Source organism: Mesitornis unicolor, unplaced genomic scaffold (assembly GCF_000695765.1).
Source record: "Mesitornis unicolor isolate BGI_N332 unplaced genomic scaffold, ASM69576v1 scaffold42748, whole genome shotgun sequence".
Taxonomy (NCBI): Eukaryota; Metazoa; Chordata; class Aves; order Mesitornithiformes; family Mesitornithidae; genus Mesitornis; species Mesitornis unicolor.
The window spans coordinates 76,607-94,586 of record NW_010202033.1 but is presented as its reverse complement, the minus strand read 5'-3'; the positions used below and the strand labels follow the sequence as shown (position 1 = coordinate 94,586).

Below are 17,980 nucleotides of genomic sequence, written 5' to 3'. Positions count from 1 at the left end.
TGATTCACACTGTATCTAATGCATATTGGATCGCTAAGATTAAACAGTTTTGGGAATTAAGATACTGAATTTGTGGATATAAGCTTCTCCAGGGTATTTTAGGTTATGTGTTCACAGAGGTGTCGGGATAAATACTGACTTCATGTCTCCCGAATGCTGAAATCTCATCTGGGTTTTTGTGGGCAGCACGCAACACCAGAAAATGTAAAAGTTTTATTTTAATAGTGTTTGAAAGAAAAAGGCCCTAAGTCTTTTCTCATTTCTACTGATTCTTCCAAGTCCACTGTGAACCATCAGGGCCAAAGATCAAGAATTAAGGGACTAAAAATCCATAATTTATGGGAGTGGGATCATAAAGGAAGCTGGGGAGATGGACAGTAATGAGACCTATATTCTTTTAGAATTTAGATTAATGGGTTAAATACTTTTGCTTTTAATGGCAACAGCTTATAACTTCTTTACCTTGCAAACCCAAAGCGTGATGAATGTTAGTGTTGATGTAGTAAGTGAACGGTATCCTTTTTCTTCTGTGAGGAGCCCATGAGTATAAAACATGGATTTTGAGTTACAGGTTTGAACCAATTTCTGAACTAAAAGTTTTTTCTCATTTTGTTAGCGATATGTCTTTTCTGGGACATAATGCAGTTGACTGGGTTTGATATGACTGATACTTTCTTGATAGTGATACATGGGTTACTAAGGCAGTACAAATGATGAAGAATCCAGCCTTGTATTCAAAGAAAGCCATACTAAATTAGCTTTGGTGTTCTCTTGATATTAGTAAAGAGCAGGATGGTGAACCTAATCAAAAGAACTGAAACCTCTCAGAGAATCTCAGCTCGGTTTCAAGTACTAAGTCAACATATGCTTGCCAGTTGTAAACTTGAAACCCCTACTTGGCCAACAGCACTCACTCCTGGTTGACCATGAGTGAAGGCATTGCCATCTGGTGATGAAACTGCAGACCTATCAAGTATCATCCTCATCTGTTGCTGTGGCTTCTGAACACTGCTGCAGTAACAGGAGCTCTCTGTTTACAATACAGAATTGGTCTAACATAAATTATAATATTGTTTAAGTAACAGCCTTCTGGAGAGCTAGCGATACATTCCTCATCATTGATTCCTTCCCCACGCCTATATTTTCTGTGTTTGCAACACTTTTTCTCACATTATATTTGCTAAGCTCCTTCCCTGAAGACACCACATATCAGGACTAATTACATACGTTCGATGAGAGAGATTATTTGTGTGTTTTTAAATATATTCCACTTAGAATGGGATTGTGATACAGTGAAATACAATCTCTTGTTTATGTCAGTTGTTTCAGCTTTGAAAATCATTCTTTCGGTTCACATGGAGGGGGTACACACAGTAAAGGCTCTGTGATTCTGTATGGCTGGCAATTTAGCTGCAATGTGGGAACACAGAAAAATTACCCTTGGTCCCAGATTTGGTGACGTTATTATGTGTTATTTTGATTTAGTCTTTTCTATTTAGAATGTAAGCTTACTCACCTTATGCATGAGATCAGAGTTTTCTGTCAACAGGGCAGTGATTTAAAAATATCTTCTCTTTGGTTGCCGGGTGATCATGATGTGCAGTTTAAACAAAAAACTAATCTTGGTTTGAGCAGCAGTTTTCCAGGGTGAAAATTGGCATAAGGAAAAGTAGGTGAATTAAACGGTGCAGTCATGAATCGCTTTCTTCACTCCATGAATGGAGGCAGCAAGCAGGAGTTCTGAGCTGCTTTATTGGTACACCTAGAAAACTTACGAGGATTAAGTTTAACTTGTTCAAAGCAGATGTTAATTGAATGCATGGGAGAATGAGTGTGAAAGGGTATGAACCTTTGAGTATAAGGTTAATTATTAAAAAGATATCAGAGGAATTTTTGCAATATGCTTGCTTGTTTAGTTTCTTGTCTTACTAATTTTAGAAGTTTAGTTGTGCAGCTTTTACTCCTTGGCTCTGGTAACATAAAACACAGACCTTAGAAGGTGTGTTTTCCCCTGCAGCAGGGAAATCCAAACAAGGCAATTTAATTTAATGCTTGATTGCAAGGTTAATGGAATCATGGCACAACACAGCTGAGCTTATTTATTCACGTCAAGACAATTTGTGTGTGCATAGAACAAAGGCTTTTTTGAAGAAAAAGGGCATTAAAATGCCTTTTTATTTAATTTGTGATTTTTTTTTAAATGTTGCAAATGAGCCACCAATGGTTTTGTCTCTTCTGTATACATATGGACTTGGTGTGTACCATCTGGTTACTTAAGTGATTTCACATTGTCAGGTGCAACTGCTTGATCTGGGACTAAATTCTGCCCTTACTTCCATATATGTAACTTGCATTTATGAATACATATAGATAAGAGGGAAGAAATTTGAAACTTAGATTCGAGAAAATCTTTCTATAATTGCTTACTTGTATAACCTGTTATTTAGAGAAGATAATTCTGACCTGTGCTGATTTATCATATCCTCGTGAATAGGACAGGAGACTATATTAATGGATGTGAGCCTGTCAAGAGTTACTTTAATGCTGTTATTAGGGAAATGTCTGTATAACTTTTTTTAAAAATCTCCAGTGATTAAGTGCTTAAATAACTACTTCCAAGCATGATTGACTTGGATTATGTCACTTTTACAATTTAATTTGAAGTTGTGTGGATTACATGTCTTTTCGTAAGAGTGTAAGACATAAAAAGGTCTTCCCAGCTTCTGAGTATAAGGACCTGTCTCACCAGACAGCAGATTACGTTGTCTTGCTAGTTCCAACAGCTACAGCATTGCTGGACTGTAGGTAAAACACAGCTCGGGTGTTGTGCATGCTCTTCAAGACTGTTTCTGTATCATGGTCCTGATCTATGATAACTACAATGACAGTCTTGTCATGCTGACAGTTAAAAACGAGACCATATTCTATTTAACTCTTAGAAGGATTTGTGACATTCATTCGTGGAATAAAACACTTTAACTGGAGTATGTTTAAATTCAGTAACTGCAATTTAATTTCTTGAAACCTGTTACATTGATGAGATTACTGAAAAGATAGGCTAGTGTTCAGTGCTGGAGGGAGATTGTTGGATTGACTTCATGACCATGGGAACCTGGATTGCACTTCAGAAGAGCTGAAAAACAAGTTGAAACAAGTCATCAGGTTGGGGGCAACGTTGGCCTGCTCTGAAAAGCAGAGAGAGGAGATGTCACTGCTTTTGGAAAGAGGCAAATTCCACCAAAAACAGAATTACAGACATGGTGCTGATGGGTATCACATAAGAAGCTGCATCAACTTTTCTTGGTTTTAGGTGGTACTTTATTGTAGACAATGGAAAAATGTTACAATATAAGAAAGAAAAGAGGGAATTTTTTAAAGATATTCTTTATTGAGTTTTATAGTAGGATAAGGCAGTTTTAAGTCATAAGCTTGTTTTTTCCGTTTTTACTCTTAACTGAGACAGTGCACCTAAAATTAAATGAAGGTGTTTGCAAGTCCTGACTTTGCAGATGAGGAGAATATCTGTTAAGAATACTATCCCATTACTACCCATCTCATCACAGCTTTGCTACTCTATCAATGGTAGCGTGATGCATAAGAAAAGGAAAAAAAAAACAAAACCAAAACAAAACAGAGAAAATGTGTCTGGAATAGTCTTTATCTTAAAATTTTAAAACACGACTGGGTTATATCTTAACCTTCAGATGGACCCAACTGTTGTAAAAATACATAGGAACAGATATTCCTGCATTGTAATGGCAGTGGAATTCCCATCATCTCCTTCGCTCACAACATCTCCTGCTCCTGCAATGCACTCTCCAGAGTGTTGACTTAAGTGTTTAGGGAGATTCACAGTAAATGAACTTACAGGGAGATTCATCTGGTATTTTTTGTGAATCGGTTTGTGGAGGGAGGATGTTCTTTTTGTCAGGAGAGCAAGTAACTATATCCACTGAAGTAATCTGCAGACCTCAGGAGATCTAAGCTAAGAAAGATGCTGCCAAGCTGTTACCACTCCACCAGGAAGACTGCACACCATCAGTTCACAGTTCCGTCACCTCTGGAAAGCCCCTGCAATGATACTTGCATTCAGTTGTTACGATTAAAATAATTCATAAATTCTGTGTTTCCTGTTTTTTCTGTTAGGGCAGTGGAACACCTCTATATAAAGATCCTATATACTAAAAAAGGCATAGTTTTCTAGTAAATAATTTAAAAGTCCAAAAATTGTTTTAAGGAAGGTACAAATACCCAAGCATTCATTGCTCACTGTATCTGTGCTGTGAGTCACTGCAATTTGTAGATATATACCCGTGTATAGTTGCTTAACAGCAGAGTCAGAGGACTGATGAGATTATTCATGCCTAACAGATTCTCTGCTCTGCTTGACCATCTGTTTGGATTCTATCACTAAGCTAGAAAAAATACTACTGCTTCTAAATATGCAAGTTGTACCTTGGTACCTACAGATAGCTATCTCTGTGTCTTTGAAAGATTCCACATTTATCTTGAAAACTGAGTCTCAGAAACAGGGAAATTCACATTGCAAAGATTCTTTGAAGTTTATGGCCTTGGAATCTGCTGATTAAAATCACAATACCATATAGTTTTATTTTCCAAGGAATCTTTTTACAAGCAGTAATCTAAAGTGGTTTTCGGTTACATAAAGTAATTGCAAAGTGAAGCAACAAATAGTAGTTGAAAGCAAAGGTACAGCAGCTATACCTGAGGGCTGAAATTAGCAGTACCAAAAGGAAAAAAGGATGTTCTACTTTCAAACAAGGCAGCGTTAGTCAAGAGAAGCAATGTCTTTTGGCAGATCCGTTTCAGTGGGCTAAAGACGACAAACTTCTGGGCACATAAGCTTTTCTTCAGGTCTTAAAGAGAATCAAAAAATTTCATTACTAAATACAAGTTGAAGAACAGTTGGTCTAAATTTACCAGGATATATTAGTAGTTTAGACTAACTCTTAAAATCAGACAATACCTAAGAAGCAGAGAAAGATTTTTAAAATGAAAGGCATGATACAGTGTTTGTGTGCTGTAGGGAAGAGAGAGATGGATAACACCTGTGTAACATGGACGGGTTAACTGGGGAGAGGGAGCAAATTATTACAGGCTGTCAAGGCTTTCTCTTTACTGAGTCTATGGGTTTTAATATCCAGCAGAGTTATTATTTTAATACTCTGGTTTCTTCTTTGAAGATGCTTTATAGACCTCCCTTGAAGCTAAGAAGGAAGAGGTCAGAGATGAAGTGCCTGTGTGAGAATTGCCTCCCTTGGGTAACAAGGTTCTTCTCAACTTTGTGGCTTGCATGTGAATTAATTCATTTTTTTCCTATTCACATACTGTTAGGGATACATATGGGGCACTGAGTGAAGTACACTGCATTCTGGGGAGTATTTATGTAGAGTTTGGTGATAGTGTCAGCTCTGTTTAGAGAGGCATGATGTAATGGAGATAGTTGGAAAGTTTTTGTTTGTTTCTCAGGCTTGGTCTAATTTTAGTCATTGCATGATGGTCAGCAAAGAATTTGCATCCAGCAATCAACTTAGTGAAGTTTGGGGCTGTTTAAAGGCTAAAAAGAGTTCTGAGGAGGGGACAACTTAAAGAAGTAGATCATTTTTCAATAGAGATTGTATTTGTTTAAAAATGTGTTTCTGTCTAGGCTCTACATTATCACATCATATAGCAATAGTGGATGTATGATTGATGAGGGGTTTTTGGTGCTGAAGCAGTTTTGTGCCTGTTACTTAATTGACTTTTTGTACAAATGCAATTTGTTTTCCTATGGGAGAGTCCCTTTTACATGTATCCATGGCAAATAAGAAACCTCAACTGCCCCCCAGATTTTACTGCAGTTAAGACCTATGTGCATCCAAGAATTATCGCGTTCTTCCCTTTTAACTAATACCTGTTGTGGTCGCCTCTCAGGCTGACAAAGCAGTTGAGAGCAGTTCTTTGCCTTTTTCAAGAACTTTCTTCCAATGAGGAGGTAGAGCTCTACCAGTCAATGCTAAAAACAAACCAACTGACCAAACAAAACACCCTGCAATTGCAAGCTGTTCCCTCCAAAATTAGTAGATAAGGCAATTTTTACATGCTTGACTGTCACTATAGTTTTAAAGCCCTTCTTCAGAATTGCTCTTTTGCCTAGATGTAGACATAGGCTGTATCTAGGCTTTAGGATCTGCATTTCTTGTTGAAACTTTTTTCATCGTGTCATGCTCCTTTTAGTGCTGTGATTCTGATTCTGCATTCCTTTATATTTTAAGGGGTATTTCCTCTAGCATCTAATTAAAATGCTTAAGTCAAGAGCTGAAGTTCCCTACAAAGCTAATGGAAGGTGGCAGGTGCCTCAAGGGAGCAATTTAGGATGACCAAGTTAGGATTTTCTTTTTGCCCATATATTCTGCAGTTGAAAGTTTGTCACTTCCCCTAGAAAGTTGCACTGCGACGTGTGTAGAGGTGAAGCGAGCTTACCTTTTCCAGAAATACTGATTTTGTGGAAACAGGAAAAACTGCCTAATTTAAGCAGCTAAATAATTTGCCTCTACAGATGGCAAAAACATCATCCTACACCACTGGAACTAGATTTTCCTGAAGTGACATTTCCTTTCTTACACACCCGCTTTATGTGTGTAAGTATAAAGTTGATCTGACTGCTTATTCGGAGGCTGTTCTGAAACCCTTAATATTTCTGGTTCCATTGCCAGAGATTAGCAGTGTCTTTTCTGTTGTATGGAGTAGCTTTTAAAACACTTCAGGCATGTGGGAAATTAAGCTTGTATTCTAAGGGTAAACAAGATTGTAGATACAAAGACCATTTTGAACTGTATCAGGGTCTTTGTGCTTTGCATGACAAACCAAAGAATGTGAAATGCTTGCCGACATAGTGCAGACTTTGTTATTTGGTTTTCCATGTCGAATGGCAAGAGAGTCAACATAGTCTCACAACTGACCTACACCAGTAACCTCTGAGTTTGGGATTTGGAGATTGAATAGATAATACCAATAGCAGACAGCTGTCAGACTCCAAAAGAAGAATCTCAGTCTGGGGCTGTTAAACAAGTGTGGAAGCTTATTGTGGCTGTAAAGTAAATTTCAAGACAGATGATGATTTAAAATATTGTATGTATTACTAAATGTCTCATTACCAGAAAACCTTAAGATTCTCCCTTTCGTCTTTGTCTGCCGTTTTTAGATAGTTTGTTGGGACTTCAGAGTTTTCCATAATTGTACATTTAATTAATTTTTTCAGTAAGTTTTTTCACTTCTGTTCTACAGCTATATGTTCTCTTGTGATTACAGTAATATTCTATTGCTATTAGCTTACATGTTAATAGAAATGTAATTGTCAGTAGCCAGCTTTCTGTTTAGTGGCTGAATGTTGCCTGTAATTGTATTGTTTGGAAAATGTTATCATAATTCTGAGTCCAAATGTAAGATGCACATGTCTTCCTGCATGCTCTTCTGAGTTGTGCTGGAGTTTTTTTGTATCTTTTTCTTTACTGTATTGATTATGTTTATTGAATGTTCAGTCATTTATTCTCAGTCTTGTACCCTCCAGTGAAGAGCTTTCAAACATGGTACTGGAGAGGGGGTGAGGGGACACCCTCTATATCACAGTGAGAAGCCTCCAAGGAATTCAAGATATCCAGATGCTTTGATCCATTGCCTATGCAGGGAAATGAGACTCCTAATTTGGACAGCTAACTACTCTCTTTAAAGTTGAATGGTATTTAGAGCCCTGTCTATCCAATACTCATCCACATCTGCAGTGCAGTGGGAGAAGTTGTATCTACCAACCGTAGACCTTATCTATCAACTGTAACTGGGTTGTCATAAAGAAGGGAATATCTCATTTCCCATGTATGTCTACACAGACAAAGGTGCAGAAATCAGGACATATGGACCGTATAGAATGAACATCTGGCCCTGCTGGAAGGACTTTACAGCTGTGAAGTGCAGCTGTGCTGCATTTTGCAGTAGGGGTGCTGAGGGAATGAAGTGGCAGGGGGGAAAGTGCATCACTATATTTTTGCTGCCCTAGGATTCTTGGAGCTACTGCATTTATATCAGGCCATTCCTTTGTGTCATAACTTCCTTCGTGACCAACAAGTTATTGCATACTGGGGGTCTATACTGTCCTTATCTGTAAGTCCTGTTCTGCTCTTCTCTATTCCTTAGCTTCCTCATAGTATAGGGATTTTCCAGCAGTATGATAAGGTGACTTTGCGACCTTTTTATGACAGCTAATAGAATTCACAGTGAAGTTGAGGCTCCACAGAACAAGTAGTCACTTTGCTCCTGATCTTTCTGAGTTGAGAGCCAACATCCTGAGGCTTAAACGGCCCAGTGTTAACACAGCTCCACAAGGCTTAAAAATGCTCTGCTATTATACAAATAGGCATTAAGGCTTTCAAATGATTGTCTTATGTTGCTTAAGTATATGCAGTTAAATATACATTTGGCCAGGATAAATAATTGCATACTCTACAGTGGAAACACTTGGAGCTACATTGTGCTGGTACAGCAGTATAATAAGAATGTATGTAATTTGTTTTTATTAGTGAAAGTTTTTTACATTCTTACTAAAAATAAAACACCTAATTTTATTAACACTGATTACTGCAATTTCAGACTAATTAATTTGACATAAGCAGCATTGGAACAGTGCAAAACTTGTGTGCAGAGTTAGCACAGGGAGCCTGAGTAACTACCACATGGCTAGAGGCTATGTTTATGTGTGCCCAGGTATATATGGTCAATAAGTAGCCAGAGGATCAGCTCTAAACATTGGAAGTCTGATTAGTGCCTGAGCAAAGTCCAAGCGCTGAGGTCAACTCTTTTTAACTATGATTTTTTTGTTGTTGTTTCTTAACCAACAAAGACTCAACTCAGCAGCTACAGTGGAGTTACCATGTGCTCTCATCAGCCCCAAGTAATATTTTTATCTTTTTAATCTAATTTTAACTTTAAAGTTTATCTTCTTTGATTAAGTTGTTAGTTAAGTTAATTTTCATATATATCAACTAATTCATTCGTTTTGGTATGGGGGAAATGAGCAAACCACCTTGAGTGTTCAAAAAGGTTTTATTCCTTCTTTCATGTTCATTGTCAAGATTGATTTATTCTTGTTATGAAACTTGCAGCTAGAAATACTCTTCCTAACATGACTTAATGCCTTAAACATCTCTTTGAAACTACTGATGTTATTTGATGCTATCTGATATGTGCATGCATAGTTTTATGTTTAATTTGCATTTTTATGCAATGATTTAATTTTTATTTTCAGAGATGACTGAAAATGTTGCATTTGCAAAACTAGAACTGTTCTGAATGCAGAAGGGATTATCAGAATATTATCAGGACATAGCTAGAGATGTATTTGTAGACAACTGTATATCTCTATGGAAAAAGAGGAGAGAGAAAACCAGAAGGAAGAATCACTAACATGAGCCTGTGGGAAAGAAACATGAGTATCCTGTGTCAACTGAAGTTCACAGAGGTTATGTTCAGCCAGGAAAGCCTTATATTCTACTTAATATGTATTTTGGGATTGTGTGTATACTCTATCTACTTCTAGATGGAGAATTTATCCATCTGTGCTTTGAGAGCATTTCTGAACCAAAAGGCTCATAAGATGGATCAGGTAATGGGAAGAAATCTGTAATTATACATATCTAATGTCTTAAATATGCATGCAAAAGAAAGAGAAATTTTCTGAAATCAGAAGACTGATTTTGAACTGAAGTCAGGATATGAGTTCTGTGCTCTAATTCCTGTGAAATTTTTTGTTGGCTTTTAACAATAACCAGTAAGCCATTTTTTGGTTAATTAAGAGCAAACACGCCACATGGAAATCTGAATTTGTTTGTCATTCCTTTTGGCCAAAGAATGCTGATGGTTTGGCCTCCAGCACCAACATCCAGAGGGCAGAGGTGTCTTCCATGCTGTGACTTAGAGATTGGATCCCTTTCTGCAACAGCTTCTGACCATTTATCTATTTAACAATGTTCCGTTTCCTTCTCTCACCATGTTTCTATGGGCTGTCTTTATGTTAGCTGTAATGAGCTAAACATGTGACTGATGAAATAATCACTTTCCTGTGAGAGATACAGTATGTTCTCCCTTCTCTCCACCACCACAATTCTTGTCATACTTGACCCAGTTATTTTACCTTTCCTACATCATCCCCTCTGTGCCACCAAATTGTTTCCCTTGCAGCCATTTACCTCTTTCCAAGCAATGCATTGTGCTTTCAATGGTGAGCTTTCATTGTGTCTACCTTTGTCCTCAACAAATTACTGCAACCCAACTTTGTCCATGAAACATATTTGAATCTTTAAGTTGCTGTCCACTTATGATACATTCTCCTCTTATTTAATGACATCAATCCTTGATTTCACATTTAGATTTTAACACCACTGGAATGAGGGAGCTTGCAGTACATGGCAGTGCAGTTAAGTTGATTATGGCAATGTATATGTTATCAAATCATTTAGGAACAAAGGATTAATTCAGAAAGTAAATGAGAGCCAAAGATAACTTATGACTTGGCTTAGCAAGGCTGGGTGAGATCACAGAAGGAGAACAAAACTTTCTTTGGACATTTTCAGGAATAGCAGTGAATTATAGCTATAACTTCAGTAGAATGGATTCAAGGGAGACAAGGAAAACATGGAGTGATTATAAAGAAAACTGCTCTGGCACTAACTGACCTGTAAACTAGTCTCTGGGAAGTCTGCCCTTGTGTCTTTAAAAATCTATACGAACCAAAGCAGAATCACACATTAAAGTGGTGTGAATAACCAATGAGGGGTTTTCCAGATGACTCTTTGTTTATTTCATTAATAGTAAAGGCCAGGACTTTCCTTGTAGTTTGTTAGATGTGCCTGTTATGATGCAAAATATGAATGTTTGCATTAATCTAACTTGTAATCTGGGCGGTGGGAGGGCGTCCTAGTTTTTTGGGGGAGGATACATCCAGTGATTTTTATCTTTTCATCCTATTATCCCTTGTGCGGTTCACTTCATTAAAGTTCTAAACAAAGATATCCAGTGACCACTCCTTAATTCCAGAGGATTTAACTGAAATAGAGCTGTCCTTATCAGTACTAGTTTATGTTAAGTCTCTGATAGCAAAGTGAGACACCATTTCACAGCTCAGCCTTAACAAGATAGCCATATTCTGCCAGTGTTGAAGTAGGACAGACAGATGAGAGGCTGGTTTATAATTCTTTTCATTTAATTATTGCACTGGGATAAAAAAAGAAAAGAAGGTTTTGGCTTTTGTTCTTGTTTTTCCTTTACAGAGTAGTGATGCAGTGATTAAGGTTCTAATGTGAAAAATCAAGTTGAGGTCTCTGCTGTGCCTGACCAAAGCAGAGATCTCCATCTTGGCCTCCTCTGTTTGGGTCGTTTCTTTAAGGATATTTCTCTCTCTGTGTCTCTCCTGCTAAATTATTTGCTGGAAATAATATCAACACAAGATACTGAAAGGTATTAATAGGACTCTTGGTAATTGTGGCATCACCAGAAGTAGGATGGAAAGAATTAAGGTTGAAATCCTTGAACTTCCACATTCCCTCCGTGGATGATTAAACTATGAAAATTAACAAAGAGTCCAAGGGAGTCGGCTTACTGTTGTGAAATGTTTCTTTTTTTTTTTTATAAACCGACAGGATATTTAATGATATTTAATCAAAACATTCCAAACCATCTCTAAAACAATGCTGTAGCAGTAGCAGAACTGGTAGTTTGAGAGTTGTAGTATTTCATGTTTGCCAAAGCAGAGGAGGGAGAAAGTGCCGTAAAACCTCTTTTTAACAAAATTAATTTCCAACTAGATTCCAGTTACTGCTTCTAAGCTGCTTTTGTGTCACCACTGTGGTGTAAAGGTGGTGTGTTTGGCCTACAAAGTTCTCAAGATCTCAACGAAAAAATGAGTGATAGCGACCAAGTTGCGCCTATATATGTAATGCATATGAAAAATTGCATTAACAGAAAATGGGGGTTGTGTATAGTCATCTGTTGTGGCAAGCAGGCAGGGGTTCCCCAAGTAGCAGCCGTCATCACAGTAGAGCAGCGATCTACCTCTGCAGCAGATCTGTCTCCTGTGGTCAAATAAGAGTCATAAAAAGGAAAAAAAAAATCTATAATGACAGAGTATATCGAAATGTATATTTGCAGACAATTTTAAGTGTGATATTTCCCTTCCAATTTGTCCCACACCTGATTTTTTCCTTATCAGGCCCAGTTGTGTTGGTTTTGTGCAGCAAGTCCCAGCCTTGGACTTAGGAGTTTCCCTCTAAATTTGTTTTCCTTTTATTTTTTTCCACTTACTCTCCACATACAGTCTCAGCTTCCCTTCTTGAATTATTGTCCTTGTTCTCCAGGGTCCACCAGAAAAAAAAAAAAATTTACCTTGCAAGACAAGGTTTCTCAGGGAAGGTGGATACAACTTAATAGTAAAATCATGGATATTTTCTACCAGTACTCAGAAATTGTTGGGCTGTTTTTAACAGAGACCAAAGTCCATCCTTAGGTTGGCATGCAGCTTGGAAAACTTCAGGTCAAACAGCTCAATTTTGGCAAAATTATAAATAATTGAAAACATTCCCCCCGATAATTATTTCATAACTGTAACACATCCATCTCTGAAGCAGAGGGTGTAGCCTCAGAGAGAACAAATATGTGGCCTAAAACCCAGCAGGGCTGGGGCTGGGGAAGGAATTGCTGGGCAAGGAACAGTTCTGCAAGTTTTTGCTCTTACAGAAATGCTCGGAAAGGTTCAAGAGCCCTGCAGAGGCCCTGGAACCTCGGGACTTCTGCAGCGTAGGGAGTGGAGAGAGGAAGCAGTGTCGGCATCAGTGGTACAGGCCTCTCGGCAGGCAGGGCTGCCAAAAGTCATCCGGCAAGTAAAATTCTGCTTTTCTGTTGTAATTCATAGCTGGAATGGTTAAAATGTTAAATTCACCTGAAGTAAGAAATAAGAAGAGTGGTGCAACATTGAAAAGGTTTATGGCTTTCCCTGGTTGAGCTTTTGTTTTCTAGCACTTTCCCAATTTCTCCTTTAAAAAAAAAAAGACAGAAAAATAAGCCTAACTGCTTTTAACTTGTTATCGGTTAAGAATTAGAGAGAGATAATGTAGATGAAGTTGCATATATTAACATATCATTTAAACAGTCTACAGTTCGGTGAAGCTGGGGGGCGGAGGTGAATGTAGCACCAGAGGAGAGGCTCTGCTGAGCTTTGAACTGGATCAGATGCTTGAGAGCAATTAAACACACAGGATTTCCCCCTTTAAACAAAGGCACAGAAGGGAGTCTCCCTGTTTTCTGTTAATCATCAGGAGGAGAGAAGAATGTGTAAATGAAGAAAGAAAAGATGGTGCTGTTTAAAGGAAGGATGTTAGACCCCAGCAGGATGCCTGCTTGAGTTGCATCTCAATAAATAATAAGCACTTGTTATGCTAATAGTCACTATTTTCAATAACATGATTTGCATACAGATCATATGCATGTTAATTACACTGTGCACATAGCCAATGAAATGCACATCTTGGGTTTTGTCCTTAGCATTTTCATTTGTAAAATGATGCATTGCGTTAATGAATATTGCAAAGGTTTTGAGTGCAAATAACTAGCTAATAACGAGCAGCCGCATACCGAGCTAGATACGCCCTGAAGATAACTATGCATACCAGAGAGTTTATGGAAGAAGACCAGGATTAGTGTCACCTCTGGCACTGACAACATCTGTTGTTCCACCTGATGATAATGAAAATAAAATGAAACAAAAGGGTGCATGAGGGCATGATAATGCAATGATGTGTGATAATTAACCCTGTGTTGGCTAATTACTGAGTGTATGTTTGTGTATATTGCTGTGCCTTTATACCAGAGCACAAAGTGTAGTAGTGTTATAGTGACTTCATGACACCTGGGGGAGGACAGGTGAGACCAGGCTCTGTGGAGAGGCAGAATAGCGTGGGCAGAGCTACCCCTCTAGAAAGTTTTGAACACATGAATCAGAGCAGTGTTTGTATTAGATCAGTGCTTTGTATCTTATGCCCATAGTATTTCTGACCATTAGGAAGACTGGACCTTTGGTGAGCTGGGTCTGAAGGGCAGCTCTGCTTATTCTTTCTTCTCTTCCCTCCTTTTCCGCACATCTTCTGGATGCCTAGCATGTCTCATTTCCTTATGTCTAACTGAAAGTTCCCACTTGTTCTCCTGACCTACTGACTTAACCGAGTAAGATGAGTAGAAATTGGTCCAGAGGATGAGAGTGCCTGGTGGCAGAAATGAAGGACGCCCTGTAAAAATGTAATGATGTGACAGCTGAGGTTGTGCCGTGCTGAATCAGCATTGCATCCAGACCTGCTTTAGTATCTTCAGATGTGCATCTGTAAAGCATAATGCAGCACCAGTTCAGGAATCCCTGAACCGTGTTTCATAACACCGTGTAGCTATGCCTTCTGTATTTATAGCTGTACTGATTTTTTCTAATAGTATTTTGACACCACTGAGCTCTGCTTTCAGCTTGTTACTTACAGTGACATTAAAAAAAAAAGAACCAAAACCATAGTATCTTGGGAAAATATCAAAGTGCTGTTATCTGACATTCCAGACTAAATATTTGACATAGTTCATAAGGTCTATAATAGAAATATTTACCTGATAGGAAACTGTAAGAATATGATTTACAAGTTATTACCAGATTAATTTTTCAGGTATCAGATAACAATATGGGATATCAGATAACTTGGGCCCTATAAGGCACAGATGTTTGGAATTAGTAGTTCAGTTTCAAAAGAAAAGAACTGTTAAATGCAAAAGCTCACCACATCAATATCCAGTTGTTACTGGCATTGGTGTTCCCACGACCCATTGCTGCTCACTCTGCATGTTTTATAGTTATCATAGTATCTGTAGCAATTAAAAGGATTTGCTCTTCCAGAGAAAAAGTAGTGGGTTTAATCTTTTTGAAGAGGTGATGCTCACTGAAGTTCACTCAGCATGGGTGAAGCTATTCTGCAGCTTCTGTTTTCCTCACCAGCCTGCAGGAAGCAGCGAGGGGGTGATGCACCCATCTGTAGTTCACCACCTGCACAAGCTTGAGTGGAGGTGCATGCAGGCAGCCTCTGGCTAGTTACACACTCGCTGCAGTCTTTATGCCATGCTGTCACAGCCACAGCTGAGCACCCAGAAGTGTTGTTACACCAATCCAGTTATGCACCCATTAAACTTTGCTGTTCCTTCTGCAGATCCTCTCCTTCCCAAGCCCCACACTCTTCTGTACTGTAATTTCAGTAGGCTACAGTGTCTACACTGACCTTCATCCCCGGTATGGAAACCATAGCTGGATTTGCTCAGTCATGTACTAGTTGCAAACTCTGCTCCAAGTAGCTTTCTGTGGGGAGGGAACCTCATGTCCCTCACCGGTAAGCTCATGGTCACTACTGTTATTCTGAGGGAGCTGGGTCTCTTTAGTTTGCAGAAGAGGAGACTGAGGGGAGACCTCATTCATGTTTATAAATATTTAAAGGGTGAGTGTCACGAGGATGGAGCCAGGCTCTTCTCGGTGACAAACAATGATAGGACAAGGGGTAACGGACACAAGCTGGAACACAGGAGGTTCCACTTGAATTTGAGAAGAAACTTCTTCTCAGTGAAGGTGACAGAGCACTGGAACAGGCTGCCCAGAGAGGTTGTGGAGTCTCCTTCTCTGCAGACATTCAAAACCCGCCTGGACGCCTTCCTGTGTAACCTCATTTGGATGTTCCCGCTCCGGCAGGGGGATTGGACTGGATGAGCTTTTGAGGTCCCTTCCAATCCCTAACGTTCTGTGATTCTGTAGCTTCTGCTGAGCATCTGTGAAAGGACAGAGATTTGGGTAGCATTGAGCTAGCAGAGTCACCTCTGTTTAGGAGCATTGGTGAATTGGTACACTGCAGAGTATAAACAACATGTCAACTGTCCTGTTGTCCTTGTGATGGAATAAAAGCAGAACATTTCACCCTTGGAGGGCTTCTGTGTGTGCAAGGAGATGAGTGTTTTCTCTCTAAGTGAATAATTTTTGAGCAATGTAAAATAAATTTTCACTTTAGTGACGTTGCAGCTAAAATGTTGACCTTTTGATAAGAGAAAGTCTACCAGCTGAAATTTCCTCCAGTCAAGCTTCCATAAACCTGATATGTTAGCTACCTGAAGTGCATGCTGCATTACTCTAATCTTGAGGACCATTAGTCTTCTCAGATGATCTACAGCTACAATTTTATTAGGGCTAAATAAAGTTCACGTGGGCAAGTTGTGATTGGATGGCATGAGATGGTTAATGACTGTAATGAGATGGTTAATGCCTGCTATTGATTAAGCAGTAATGATTTTAGTATTTTGTTGGGGGTAAATCAAGTTTTACAGGATGTTTCAAAACCATACTGCAAGTACTCAGAGAGCTGCTTATTCAACCAGCAGTATCTCAGTTCTCTAAATATTACACCTGTAATATTCTTCTTGGGCCTGAATGCATCCTCCGACACAGTCCCCTGGTCCTGCTGGCTGAAACAGAGCCTGTAATTCAAATTTTATCTCTTTCTGAGCTGTTTTCTGCCTTATTGGCCATAAAGAATATTGCTCCTAGATTATGGAGTTGTACAGCTTCTTTCATATCTGATGTTTGTGTTCCCTACCATATTGCTTGTTGACAAAGACATTATGTTAGAAAGCTCAGAAAACAAACTGTAAATCTTATATAGACAACTGTCATATTCATCCCAAAGCATTTTTTCAGAGTCCTGAAAAGAAAGCAACCATGCCAGCTGCACTATTTTTATAACTTCATATGTTTGGGATCAAGCTGAAAATCTTAATGGCTGCAGAAGACAAGAAAGTCTTACAATAAAAACTGTTAATCTATTCAGCAGCTTAGATTGGAAGAATTTAATTTTTCTCCTTGGTCAATGGCATGTGTGTTAAAAACTGTGGTTGGCAGTGTTATATTCTTTGAAAAGAGGCCTGATTTTTATGGCTTAGAGAAGGGCGCAAAGAAAACTGCATTTAAAACAATGGGAATGATACTTCATTCTTGTGTTTCACTACATTAACTGTTTGCATTTTAAGGTCAGATTTTCCATTTTGTATATACTGTTCTTACTAACAAGCTATTTGCCCTGTTATATATATATTTGTTTGATTTTATTATTTGTTATCTGGAAAAAATTAGCACAGAAAACAGATAACAAAAGCATATACATGTGTATGTGGTAAATATGTTGATAACATTTCTCTTGCAACGAGTTAGAGACTTGGTAATGTGTTTAAATTTAGAAACAAATGTTTGGTTCATCCAAGTATAACCTCTGGATTCAGTGTTTATTTGGAATTCCTCTTGGATAATAATATGCAAGCTTCATCGCTGCTCAGCATCTTCCGTTTTTATTGGATTACCTCCAGTTGCCTGCCTTTTTCTTTCCCCACTGCCACTAGAAAGTAGCCGTTTGTGTTTATTCACTCAAATGTGCTTGTTCATTTGAAGTGGGTAAAGTGAAAAGTATGCCTCACACTTGTGTCAACACAAGTGCTTCATGTTGGCTACTGGCATTTTTTAAACAATCTTTTAAGGAAGTATAAAATGTTATAAAACATTTTTTTAATCATATATTGTACATACATAAGTAGTCTTTTCTTCTCCATCAGGCATGCCACCTTGTCAGAGGAAGCTGTGGGTTTTTTTAACTGTTGATCAGTGAAAAGAAATTCCTACTAGTTAGATGCAAAGTCTGTCTTACGCTGTTTTCCTGATGCATTATCAGTGCGATAATCATTAATCTTATTTCAAATAATTAATCTTATTCCATGTTTGGCTTTTCTGTGTATGCACAGTCTTTTCAGGGCCGAAATCCCTACTCTTCAAGTTGAGTGAAATTTTGCTGATGACTTGCCTTGGGACTGCCTTGGAGCTAGAAAAGTC

The 17,980-nt window shown here is 38.4% G+C and overlaps 1 protein-coding gene across 1 annotated transcript in view; it reads left to right on the top strand.

Annotated features, from left to right (window-relative positions):
* NAV2 (neuron navigator 2) overlaps positions 1-17,980 on the top strand; it is a 96,011-nt gene that overhangs the window by 12,852 nt on the left and 65,179 nt on the right.